Below are 13,140 nucleotides of genomic sequence, written 5' to 3' on the forward strand. Positions count from 1 at the left end.
TCTAAATGTGAAATTTCACAAGGTTTGGATGTTGGCAGAATTTATAAAAATGCTGGACAGGCAAGAGTCAACTTTGGGGCCGTTAGTTGATGATGTCTGCCAGTCAATGAGGAGTCATGAAAAGGCATTAAAGGAGAAGTGGATGTGATCAAAATCGTGTTTTAGAAAGATTCCCAGGGCAAGGGTAGTAAGGCAGACAGGCAAAAACAGGGTGAGGCTGGAGACAAGGCGAGTTGGGTTAATGGCAATGGGATGGGTAGAAGAGCAGTGATGCTTGAGAGGGAGAATTAGCAAGTCTGGGGTCTTGGTGTGTTAGCACCACAGAAGATGTCCATGGGGCCAGGGAGGCTCACCTGTGAGCAGGCCCACCATCATGCTCAAGGGTTTATCTCTGCTGAGATCAAGCCGCTCTGTGAGCCTACACCACTCAGTGTACGTGAGTCTTTCCATCCCAGGATGGGAGGGTAAATTGCTTGCTTCTGCCTGGTGTTGAAAGGTCACGTGTGTTCAGTTCTTTCTCTCACATGGGATAAATATTAGGGTTAACCCATCAGTGCCAACATTCCTAAAGAGGACTTCATATTCGTACCTATACTGACAGGTCCAGGCCCAAGAGTCAAGGCTTGGCCCAGGCAGGGCCCAGGGAGTGTCACAGAGGGATCCTTTCCAGGTCCTTTGCAAACTGGGTGCCCAGTACTACCTGTGGCCCAGGGGGCTGAGGACCAGTGTGGAATTAGCATCCAAGCCCATTGTGCTTTGAGGAAGGCTATATAGTACCCTCAGTGCTGGATGCATAAGAATCTCAGAGCCAAGAAGTTAGCACCAGATAATTATATCTATTTAATTACCCAGTTATTGTGTCATTTAAAGTCTGCTGGTCAGGGGCCACAGGACCTGACTGACAACCTCATTGAACAAGCACAAGCAACTGCAAAACGTTGTCAGGTGATGAGAGTGCACAGGTGGAACAGATCAGGGACTCAGTGAGATATGGCGGGAGCTGTGGATACGCTGTTGGAAGGACGAGTGGCCCATCAGGTGTTTGCTCCTGGAATGGCCTATCTCAATCAGATTTTCCACCCAAGTTTTCGTTTCTCTTTTGGAAGCTTGGCTTATGAGCCTACAGAGGGCTTTGCAGAGGACAGGAGCATCCAGAGAGACTCTCGGTGTTCAAGAATGAGTTGTTACAATTTGGTCCTCATCCCAAAAGTCTGCTTGGGCAAGAATAGGAAAACTTGTCATGGGCAGCAGGATGAATGCAGAAGTCCTCAGTCTTCTGGATTTGCCTCTCTTTTCCCTATTCATTTGCAGCCATTTATTAATTAAGTTATTAATTTGTCCTAGGCATTGCACAAAATGCTGTACATGCACCATCTCATTTAAAGGTGCTACAGTTAGCATCCTTTTAAAGATGAGAAAACTGAGGTTCATAGAAGATAAGGTTAGGTAAGTGATGGGCCCTGGCTTGAACCTGGAAACTGTTTGACTCCAGCATCTTTAGTCTTAACCTCAGTGATATACTGTGCTAGCCAGAGACTTAGCACCCTTCCTGGAGGGTTAGTTTGGGCAATCTCAGAGATTGTCAGATGGAGTTTTATTTTAAAGATCTAGTAGTCTGGCTCTATCACTTTGCAGATGAGGAAACTGAGGCATACAGTGATTAAAGGTCCTTGTCCAAGATCAAACAGTAAGTTGATAAGAGAGTCAGGGCTTGAACCCATGTCTGGCTGACCGCCCCCCACCCCCCGCAAGTGTGGTGGCTCTCTGTGTTAGACCCATGGCTTTGCTGAACCCACAGCTCATCTTCCTTTTTACCTGGGTCTGTTCATAGATGCCTGCACAGCTATCCTTGAGATGAAGAGACAAGTTCTATCATGCTACCTCCTATGGGAAGCTTTCTTCTATCCCTCTCCCCACCTCTTTTCCAAACAAGCATGACCATTCAACTCCCTCCTCATTTACCATTTCATAAATTCCCTCTCATCTATAAATGTGAATCACCAATCTCATTTATGATTCCATTTTATTTTCATGATGAATAAGACAAGCCTGAGTTCAAATTCTGGTTGCATTATTGCATGGCTGAAAGCCTTTGACATGATCATTTGCCTGTGAGTATCACAGACTGCTGGCTTTGGAAGGCCATAAAACATTAGGCACATGGATGGTTCCCCAACAGGCATCCATAGGCTAGTGCCAGTCCAGGAGGACTTTTGCAGTGGTGCATAGTGATGAGTGAAACATAAGTACAGTGTGTAGAGACTGCTCGTGTATATACAAACTGTGTATGTGTGTGTGTGTGTGTGTGTGTGTGTGTGCAGAGAGAGAGAATGATGCTTTATTTCTCAAAGGTTGGCTCTTTATTGTGAGATTTTTGCACTCTTTACTTTGGGGAGTTGAATTATTTCATGAGATGATGGTGAGAGAAGACACTATTAATGTTTTTTCAAAATATAAGTTTGTCAACACTATCAGTCTTTGAATGCTGTTCCACACTTTACTGATGGCTGAAACTCAAATCAGGGAAACATGCTTTGAGCAGCTTCTCACCCAGTGCAGGATTCTCCTCTCAGTGTTGGGAGTTCACTACCTTCCAAGGAAGCCTCGTTCATTTCTGGATGGTTCTCATTGCCAGAGAATTCTTCCTTATGTTGAACTGCAGACTGGCTTCCGCTAACATCTAAAGTTAGACCTGATCCTATCCTCTGGAGCAACACAGTCCCCATTTCACACAGCTTCTTCAAATATTTGGAGGGTGACCATGTGGGAGAAGGATTGTATTGCTTCAGTCACTAGAGCAAGGACCAGTGGATAATTTTAGAAAGGGACAAAGGAAGATACCTCTCTAGTTTTTCCTGCCGTATCTTCTACCTCATAGCCTCCTAATGATACTGAAAACAGCCACAATAACAAAGATAGCTAACGTTTGGTGAGCGCTTATTTTGTGTAAGGCACTGTTTTAAGGACCTTCCTGTATATTATATATTAAGTCATTAATCCTCAGCACCACTCTCAGAGGAGGAGTTAGTATTAGCCCTATTTTACAGATGAAAAACAGGCATGGGAGCATTAAGTAACTTGCCCATGGTAAAGCCAGAATTGAAACTTGTGATTCAGAAAACTCAATCTGACAATCTCTGAGATTGCCCAAACTAACCCTCCAGGGAGGGCGCTAAATATCTCGCTAGCACAGTATATCACTGAGGTTAAGAGTAAAGATCCTGGAGTCAGACAGTTTCAGGTTCAAGTCAGTGCAATTCCAGAGCTTACCCTTTGAACCACTAGACTTCTAACCCACGACTTAACCACTAGACATCTTCTCTCACCTCTCTTCTACTCATATTGTCAAAGTTCTTAAAATATGATGCTCTAACTACATATAGAACTAATACAAACTGTTAAGTTCAGAGTGGAGGAGATCATTCACCCTTCAGTTGGGTACTGTATGGCTATTAATGCAACCTAAAATCACATTTAGTGAGTTTGGCAACAATATCATACCCTGACTCATTTTGACCTTGGATTTTATTTTATTTTATTTATTTATGTTTTTCCACCTGGCAACTTTCATTTAATTGACCTTGGATTTTAAATCAAATAATAGAGGTCTTTTTTTTTTTTTCAAACTGGGTCACCCCATTCTGCTTTTTTTTTTTTTAATGTAAGAGAGGGATTTGGTATATTTATTCTTGTCAAATCTTTTCTACAAAAGAGTCTGTAAAAAAAAGTGGGTTTGCATGTAGACATAGGATACACTAATCTGACGGTTTAGAGTAATGAGATTGTGGGCATTTTTTCTTTATTTTCGAAATTATTTCATTTGTAGTTGTCATGATGTTATTGTGCAAGAAATAAAAACTGGTAAAGGAAAAATGGACTTTTTACTTTTGGCCTGTTATTTTAGCTTGCTAAAAGTTTTATGACGATTTGAATCTATCCCTCCAGCACAGTAGCTACCTTTCTCAGCCTTGCGTCATGTGCACATGGAAAGTCTGCCATATCTTCTTTCAAGTCACAGGTGTCTCAGATGGACAGTCCCAGAGCGCAGGCATAGAGCATACAGCTCCATGTAATTTAATCTAGAGACTTCATGTGCCAAGTTCATATCATGCTCAGTAGTAATATGTAAGTAGTTTAGAATAATACAAGTTGGAACCCATTGCCAGCCAGGTTGGTTCTGAGGTGCTGGTGGTGGATTCTGGTTGGAATGATCAGAGTTCACCATTCAACATTTCAGCAGATATTTACTGAGAACCCAGCACAGGCTGGGCACTCTGCTAGGTTCTGGGGATATAAAGATACAGAAGACATGGTCCTTTTCCTCAGTGGTTTGTAGTCCAGTGGTCTGGTCCTACCTCTGAGGCGCCTCCATGATCTGTAAACCTTGATCATGCAGGTATAAGGAGACAGCTCCAGAGGAAATGCCTTTGCCTCGAGGAAGTCATCATGAACAAGAGAGACAATTTGTTTTCCTCAGCACATCTCACTACACCCCATGCCTGAATCCTAACTAAAATTCCACCTTCTTCCTAAAAGCCTTGCTCATCTTAATTAGAGGGAAACTACTAAAGAGGCCCAGGACACGTGAGGCTTTACGTGATGTCAAGTCCTTGTTGAATGAACAACCTTCAATGTCTCTGCGAGCCCACAGGCCAGCCTGCCCTCTATTACCTGACACCGAAACCCCTAGATGCTCTGGCCCCACCTTGCTAGGCTGGCATTACCCTCTCCTCTAGTGTCTTTCAGGCAGACCAGTCTCTGTGTCATCCCAGGACCCTCCATGCTCTCCTGGTCCTGGCCCTTGCTCAGATAGCCCCTTTCTTTGGAACGCCCTCTTCCTCCCTCACACCAGCCAATTCTTGTCTGTCCAGCCTGCCACGACCCATCAAATTCCACCTCCTCATGAAAACTCCCTTGAGTCTCCAACTCTTGCAGACTTCGTGTCTCTGTGGAGGGAGAATAAGCGTCGCTTCTACGCACTTTACAACTTCATATACAGTCTGGTCTTATTGGGGGTTCTTTTATATGGGTGATCTCCCTTCTCCAGCGATGTGGAGGTAGTGCTTTTATAACAGGATCCATGGATTTTATTTCTGCTGCTTCAGCATGTGTAGATCACAGAGCAGACCACTGAAAAATATGTGTTGACTGTTTTTATTTTTACCAAAAATGTTTTATCCCAGAAAGAATTAAAAGCAGTCAGATTTTTTATCTTTCCAGTCTTGCCCCATTATTCTTCTCCATGAACATTTTTCTTCCTGCCCTATTGGACTCTTTACCTTCACTTGGAAGTTCTCTTCTGCAGCAAGACTTTCATATTTCTGCAGTAGACAACAGGGTCAGTGATGTTGTTTGCTTGTGTTTTTGCAGCCTTCCCTGTCAAGATTGCAAAGTTTCACAGGGGCCCTTCTGCTCTGTTCCCCTGCATGGGGTCTTCCAGTAGGCAGGAGGCATCAGTAAATAATTATTGCCTTGGTCAGCTCAGGGCACTTGACAGTCATGAGCCTTTTTTCCCTTCTGGTAGTCCTACAGGGAAGGGCATACAAGTCCTAAGAAGTAGAGGCACCAAACAGGTGGAGGAGGGCATGATCCTCTCACTCTGCCCTGGTTAGCTCTCTAAACAATAATGGTTTTTCACCAGGAGTCCCTTGCTAGGAAGCTTTCTCACTCAGTGCGGGCACATGTCTGCCAGCCCTGGCCTTTTTCCTGAGCCAAATTCACCTGGATTGGGGAGTTTATCCCCATCCCCACCCTAGCTTTTACTTCCACAGCATCTTACATAGTCTATAAAGATGTTTTCTTTCATTGGCAGGTGAAGTCTGGAGCAGGACTTCTGAGGCTTTCTGTCCTCCATGCCGCTCACCAGAAAAGGGGCTGTGAACTGTAAGTAACTTTGATTGGCATTTTCCATGCTGACTCAATAAGGTTATGGGTTAAAGACCAGCCCTGAACCTGATCTTTGACAGCCATGCATTGTGCAAGAGAAACACTCAACAATGAGCTAGTCAGAATATACAATACAGTGGAGCTCTAATTAGATTATGTCTGAATGTGACAAAGAGGCCCTGTAATATGACATCCTATTTAATTAGACCATATTGATTGTGCATTAAGGTAGACTTGATGTGTTACATGTGTCATGAGTGCTGGAGAAGGAAGCTCTTGACTCTGCAAGGCTGACCCAGACCCCAGCCACTCTTGCCTGTGGGCTAAGCTTGAGAGGCAGCGAGAGGAGGAAGTGGCAACATCAGTTCTCAAACTGGGCAAGGTTATAGCCTGCAGTTGCTCTTACATCTGGTTATTTCTGGGGAGGTGTGAGGGAGGAAAAAGGAAATGCTGCTGACCGCTCCTTCCATCAGCCCAGTAATAACTCGATCTCTTACTTAGGCTAATTTGCTCATATTGGTTCTCCCCACTTGGCAAAAGTCTACCCACCTGTGGGATCTGGCCTAAGTCCAGCCTCCTTCGTGGAGCCTTCCTTGGTAATGCTGGCTGGAAGTGATTGCTCCCCCTCCTGAAATTCCACAGCAGTCACACACGCTGCCCCTGCCTCTGTCCCCAGCATCTGTCCCCACCTCTGACTGTCACTTTACCATGCCCTCTCCAGCGAGGCCATGAGCTCCTGGTGGGTGAAGTCTGGGATTCCTACTTCTTTGTCTGCCCACTGCACCCTCAGCCTAGTCGCTCTTTAGTGAATGTTACCTGGATGACTGGGTTGCCCTGGGCCCGCATAGCTTCCCCACCCTGCTTCTGGGGCTACCTGAGGCTGAGCTGCTGCGGCGACTTTGATAGTACATTGGCTTCCAACCAGTCCATGGAATTATAAATGATTAACCGTTATCAGTGCACATCTTCACCTCTGTGTAAAAATAGATTGACTGTAATGAGTATTTGAATAAATCATAAGAATGGCCGCCCTGCGATCGGCTAACATCCTGCCGATGGCTGCCCGGTGAGTGAACAGGGCGCCGGCCCTCCCGCCTAATGGCCTGTGATTCAGCGCCGGTCGCCTGTGTGATTGACGGGCCTGGGCTCCCGGGGCACCTCCTCTGCAGCCCTGCTCCGGAGCAGTCGGATCTCCAGACCAGGGGTTGGGGGAAAGGGTGCCTCCCTCCATCCTGTTCCAGGAAAGCCTGCCTAGGAGGTGGGGTGGGGGTGGGTGGAGGGGCAGACTAGAAGATAATGACCTTTGTGAGAATCGATGTCTCCTCGCATCGGAGGTTAGAGGGACCTCATAAGTCAAGTATGAGGAGCAAGCTGAGCGTGAACCTTAATGAGAGCTGAGAGCGTGGGGGAGCTAGGCCTGCACATTTTCCCCATCCCTGAGGGCAGCAGGGCACCTTGGCTTCGGCTTCGGCCACCACATCCCAGGAAAGCTCCCTGGCAGGGACACAGTCTTGGGCCTGCAGTGAGAAACCAGGAAATGCAGGTTTCTTCAGGTCCCAGGGCTCTGAAATGGGAAGATTCAAATGATCTTCAGGGAGTGGTTTACCAGGGCAGCCTCAGGCATGGGGATCCTGCCTTTTGGAGGGAAAGGAAGAAGAGGAGAGGGGGAGGCAGGCTGAGAGTGACAGGGACTAGTTGAGGAGGAAAGCGTCTAAAAGTCTGAGGTTTCAGAGACAAGGCCAGTGAGGGCTGGATTTGAGAGGGAAACAGCAAATATTCCCAGTTAATTCTAGTGGTGTCCCATTTCTAGGCTATGTAACAAATCACCCAAAACAGAATGGCTTAACATCATTTGTTCTTCAGGTCAGGAATTCAGACAGGGCATGCTGGGGCAGCTTGTCTCTGTGCTACCAGGTGCCACCATGGAATCTCAGTGGGGGCAGCTCAAAAGCTAGATGCTGCAATTGTCTAAAGGCTTGCTCCCTCGCCATTCTGGGCTTTGATGCTAGCTGATGGCTGAGAGGTTGGCTGGACTGTCTTGGCCAGACCCATGTGACAGCTCCATGTGGCCTGAACTTCCTCACAATATGGCAGCCTGATTCCAAGGGTGAGCATCCAAGAGACAGCAAAAGCCAAGTGGACGCTGTGTTGCCTTTTATGACCTGCCCTTTTATGACCTGCCTTTTATGACCTGGGGCAGTTTCAAAGGTCCACCTAGGTTTAAGAGAAGGGAACATAAACACCCTCTCCTCCATCTCTCCAAGGAGTATCAACAACACATTGAAAGAAAAGTGTGCAGAATAGGATGTATCTTGTTGCAATTGTCTTTAGAGAATACAGCGTACCACAGTTGGTACTCATCAAGTTAGTGGTCTGGCACAGCACAGCCTCATCAGTTTCCCAGAAAGAATAAAAAGACCCCTTCTTTGGGGGATTTGTTTCCCCTGGAAAGACAGCCTAAAGAACCCCTGCTTTAGATAAATTAAACTGTCCCTTAGTTCACAGAATGTTTGAGTTGAAAGGGCCCTTGGAGATGAGGCAAGGATTCCTTCCTGGGCAGGCCATGCTGGTGTTAGCAAGTCCTGCAGCTGGTAGAAACTTCGACCTCAGGGTCCATCTCAGGAAGAGTGAGTTCAGTCTGCAACTCACAGCTTCAAGTATCAGGTATGGAGGAGTCTTAGACTGTGAGCTAGGACTCCACAAGCCTTGAGCCCTTCTTTCACATTCAGGGCTCCGTGTACCTCCATCCCCATAGACGTCCAAGCTGGGGTAGGTTTCACACAAGGATCAGGATTTAAGATGCTACAATGGGCTGTGCTGTAGCTGGGGAATTCTGGGCAGCCCTTCCTCCCTGACCTCATGTCCCCTGCTCTCCTTCCTTCCCCTCTGCCACATACTATGCCCTGGGGAGGCTGTGCCCTTCAAGTCTCTTTCCTTTGCCATTTTTCTGACCCAGATGCAGCTAAATCCTGGAAGAGGATCTCGGTGCCCTGGGTGCCTTGTTGTGACTTAAGGGGGTAGAGAAAAAACACAAGCAACCAAGGAGTAGAAACAGAACAAGCCCATATCCCCAAAGGGCAGAGATCTGAGAAGGCTAACACCAAAGGGGAGGGGGCAGGGACGAGAGGGGCGAGTGGACTTGGTTTTGCTAAAAAGTGCTGGAGTTTGGAGGGAAAGTCTAAGGTTCTTCCACATCAGCTTAACATTAATTATTAATGGTAATGAACACTTATTGGGCACTTACTACATGCTAGGCATTATGCAAACACTTAGGGTGCATTTTCTCACTGAACTCTCATGCTATGTTATGGGATGCTGTTATTATCTCTATTACGGAAGAGGAGAGGAGGCTCAGAGAACAAGGGGAATACCCTAGGAAGTAGCAGAGTTGAAATTCAACTTAGGACTCTCTATTCTTGAGGCTTACACTATTTTCTTGTATGACACTAAGAGCCTCAGTTTACTTCTCTGTAAAATTCCCAATGTTACCTTCATTTCTAAGATTCTAAATGTGCAGATAAGATTTGGGGAACTTGCTTAGATATATCTAAGTGGGTGTACTTTATGGAGTTGAGTCTAGGTGAAAGTAGGGAATGATTTCCTGTTCTGTCCCCTTTTGTGAAACTTAGGTCAGGAAACTAACATTTAATTTGGGCACATGAAGGAAACAGACGCATACAAACATAAAGATCATTTAGATTTTCAAGGCTTCAGCTTGGGAGAAGAATGTTGGATTTGAAGTACAAAGCTCAGGTTTGAAGCCCCCAGCCTTAGCACCCCTGTGATCCTGGGCACATCCCTTTTGCCTTTGGATTCTTCTTCTCTGGAATGGAAATGGGGCTGTATATACTTCCCAGGACTGCTATGAGAGCTCAATGAAATCCTGCATGTGCGTGTATCTAGAGCCATTCTTGGCACACAATAGGTACTCACTAAGGGTTCAGCCATCCATTCACCCAGTAAATAAATAAAAAGTGGAGTTGGAAAGAAAGGCTATTCCTTTCCATTGCTTCTGACAGAGACAGTCAAGAATCTTGGCTTTAACTGTAGTCTCCATAAAAGTTCACTCATAAACTATTGATATTTTAATAATACACATTAGCGTCTTGCCCTTTGACAAATGAATATTGAATGAGCAATAAAGAGGCAAAACACTAGCCAGGTATACTGCTGCAGAGAAGCTGGGATCCTTGCTGGCTGTCTAAGGGAATGCCCCCTTTCCAAAGGCCTTGTGACTCACCTCTCACCCCAGTGACCCCTAAGGAAACAGCTGTCAAAAAGAGCTCAGAATCCAGCCAGTCCAGCCTGGCCTGAGTAGGGTTTGTCTTCATTTTTTCTTTCAGTTGGCTGGAGGGGACTTGAAAGGAGAGAGAAAAGGTTATTAAAAAACCACTAAAAGGGCGGATGTTTTACCCCATGTGCAACACTTTGGATCTTCCCATTATCTTTGCAAAAGGTGGAGGTTTCTTCTTCACATGCTCTCTATCCTCCGTAGACTGTGTCTACAGACAGACAGTGTGCCCACAAGAAATCAGGCAATGAACAGCAGGCTTGTTCCACCCCACTCGACCAGATCTTGATGGAAACCTATGCTGGAAGGGTGTGTGCTAAGGTTTATAAGACAGAATTTCCTGCCTCTTCTGGCTTTGCTTCCAGCCCCGTGGCCACAGCCTCCCGGTTCTCATGGCCTCCATCTAGGCTGGGAGTCCTTGAGTGTGCACAGAGCAGTGACAGGCGCTTTTCGTTGGTCCGGCTTAATTGGTGTGATTTAATGGCATTTCTGGGGGATTCAGATTTAGGCTTTCTGAGCTGCAAATCTGCTTTCTAAATGTAGAATTTTTGTGGAGTGGTAAAAAATAATGGCTGTTCTGTGATTCCTGCCTCCTGAGCTAGGAGATTGCAATTTACATTATGCAAATAGACATTATGCAATCAAGGCACTTTAGCAGGAATCTGGCGGCAGAGAGGCCGATTGATGAGATGCCGAGGTCTGCAGCCCCAACTGGAGGCACCCCGGAAGAGTGAGATAGAGTGGGGAGGGGGTGGACCAGGCAGGAAAGGAGGCAAAGAGTCTGTTCCCCTGGCCTAAGGAGGCAGAGTGGAGCCTGCCCAGAGATGAACGCATCGGGGAGCTGCCAAGGCGACTCTCTCAATTAATGGCTTTGTTTAATCATACCCCCTGTCCAGAAGAGTATTGTCTTATGGATAATTTCGTTTGCCTAACGAGATTTTGCTAATTAAATCTCCTTTCAGTTGGTGTGACTATGCCTGCAGGAGAGGGGGCTATTTGGAGTCTGCTCCGTAAACCTTTCTGGAGAGGAGCTGGGACGGAGGGATGGGAGGGAGGAGAGAGAAGAGGTGGAGAGGGAGACCCTTTCCTGCTGTGAGCAGGGCAAGAGGCTTTGAGCAGAGTTTGGAAGCTGCAAGGTTGCTGCCACCACCCAAATCTCCTTTCTTTATCCACAGAAATGCAATTGTAAATCCTTATCCAGCCTGAAAGGATTTCCTTCTTTTTTCTTTCTCTGTGGTGCCTGTCACTTCCACCACTACTCATTCTCAGGTTCTTCTCAAATCCTAGAAGAGAGAACCAGGAGGCTTATAAGGAGGTTCTGAAGGGTTTCCAAGCACTGCTCCCAGTGTCCCTGGCTGTGAGGGCTGGCGATGGTGTAGGATTCCCTCTTCTTTCATTCGCAGTTAGCCAGCTAGGCTGGCTCTTCAGAGAGGAAAAATTTCTCCAAAGCTAGCCATTTGATGATTGCATCAATCAAAGAGGAAAATACCTTCTTAGATTCATTTATCATCAGAGCCAGCCAAGGAGAGCCTCCTGTGTCTGGAGGATCCTAGTGCTGTGCTTGCGATAGCTGGAGCCTAATTAATGCTGCTGTGACATGTGTCCATGCCATCCTCATGCTGGACCACCCCTAGTGGTTCTTTGCTATCCACAGGTTGAAGTTTGGCTTCCTTGGACTGGCTGACCATGGGCTTCACAATTCAACCCTGGTCTACTTTTCTAACTTCATCTCTCACGCCCTAGCTGTTCCCCATCCCTGTAAATACAGACAGTAAGGTGCACACGCACTCCTACAGCTGATATCCCAAGTATGCCAGATTGCTCAATCTCCTCCGACAAATACTCTGTGTACTTTTATGCTTCGGTGCCTTTGCACATGCTGCTTAACTGGACTAACCTCAGCCTGGGCACCCCTTGCTCATTTATCTCCTCTGTGGCTTTCTCCTTACAGGCCTTCCCTGCCTCCCCCATCCCTATGCTGCTGCATTCTTTTGCCTGTAGACCATCACAAGACTCCAACATAATTATTTGTCTGTCTATCCAAGTGAACAATTGAACCCCATTCTTCTTTCAATCCCAGTACCTTGTAATCATTCCTGGCCATAACTGGTGCCCTACAAGGTTGATGAAGAGAAAGGATGAATGTATGATTCAAGGAGAAGATGGTGGAGTGATGGAGAGGCACTCTCCAGTTAAGCCCCCCAAGCTCCAGGATGGATGGCGAAGGTGGGGGTGTGGGGCAGGAGACCGATTTCTGCTGAGGCCATGCAGAGGTAGCTGCTCATCCATTCATTACATTCATTTCACAGGGTGAGGAGGGGCACTTCATCTGTGGTTCCCCGTCCACACGGAGAACCTGTGCATGGCGTGTCACTGTCTCATTTCACACATGCTCACATGTGAGGTGGGTACTATTTTTGCAGAGGAAACTGAGGCTTGCCTGTTGTCATCATAGGGAAAGGCAGTGTTGGTCTGTAACTGGGTCCCCCAACTGGGCCCACTGGGGGACCCAGGAGCATCTACCTGTAGAGAGGTAAACACTCCTATACTTCCTAGTCTCCTCTCCCCATGTGCCCTCCCTCCCATCCTTCCATCCATCCTTACTGAAACTTAAGCTGCGCTGGGAGTTGCCCTATTCTCACTCCCCATGATGCCAGGGCTCATGGATGTGCTGGGATGCCCATGTATACCTGCCTGTGTGTGTCTGCATGTGCTGGAGGCCTGAGTGGTGCACAAGCCCTGCAGGGCAACCTCTGGCTACTGGTTCTGGACTGCTGCCCAGCTGGTGGAGGACCTCAGGGATGGAGGAGTTGGCATTCCATGCTGGGGATGGGGCAGCCCAGGGGAAATGGCTCAGGTCTTCCTGAGCAATGCGGGCCAGGGGTGGGAGGAGAGAGAGTCGTGTGTGTGTGACAGAGGCAGTCTTTCAGGAGAGTAGCTTTGTGTCCTTCTCGGCTCCGGAG

The 13,140-nt window shown here is 47.0% G+C and overlaps 1 protein-coding gene across 7 annotated transcripts in view; it reads left to right on the forward strand.

Annotated features, from left to right (window-relative positions):
* The window catches only part of PKNOX2 (PBX/knotted 1 homeobox 2), a 266,160-nt gene that overhangs the window by 64,453 nt on the left and 188,567 nt on the right, over positions 1-13,140 (forward strand). For all 7 annotated transcript variants that reach the window (XM_064375536.1, XM_064375535.1, XM_021671229.2 and 4 more), the window contains one exon: positions 5,813-5,883. The gene's annotated coding sequence lies outside the window, so the exon portion shown is untranslated. The remainder of the gene's footprint in view (positions 1-5,812; positions 5,884-13,140) is intronic.

This window comes from Aotus nancymaae, unplaced genomic scaffold (genome assembly GCF_030222135.1).
Source record: "Aotus nancymaae isolate 86718 unplaced genomic scaffold, 86718_ANA_hifiasm-v0.15.2.pri h1tg000012l, whole genome shotgun sequence".
NCBI lineage: Eukaryota > Metazoa > Chordata > Mammalia > Primates > Aotidae > Aotus > Aotus nancymaae.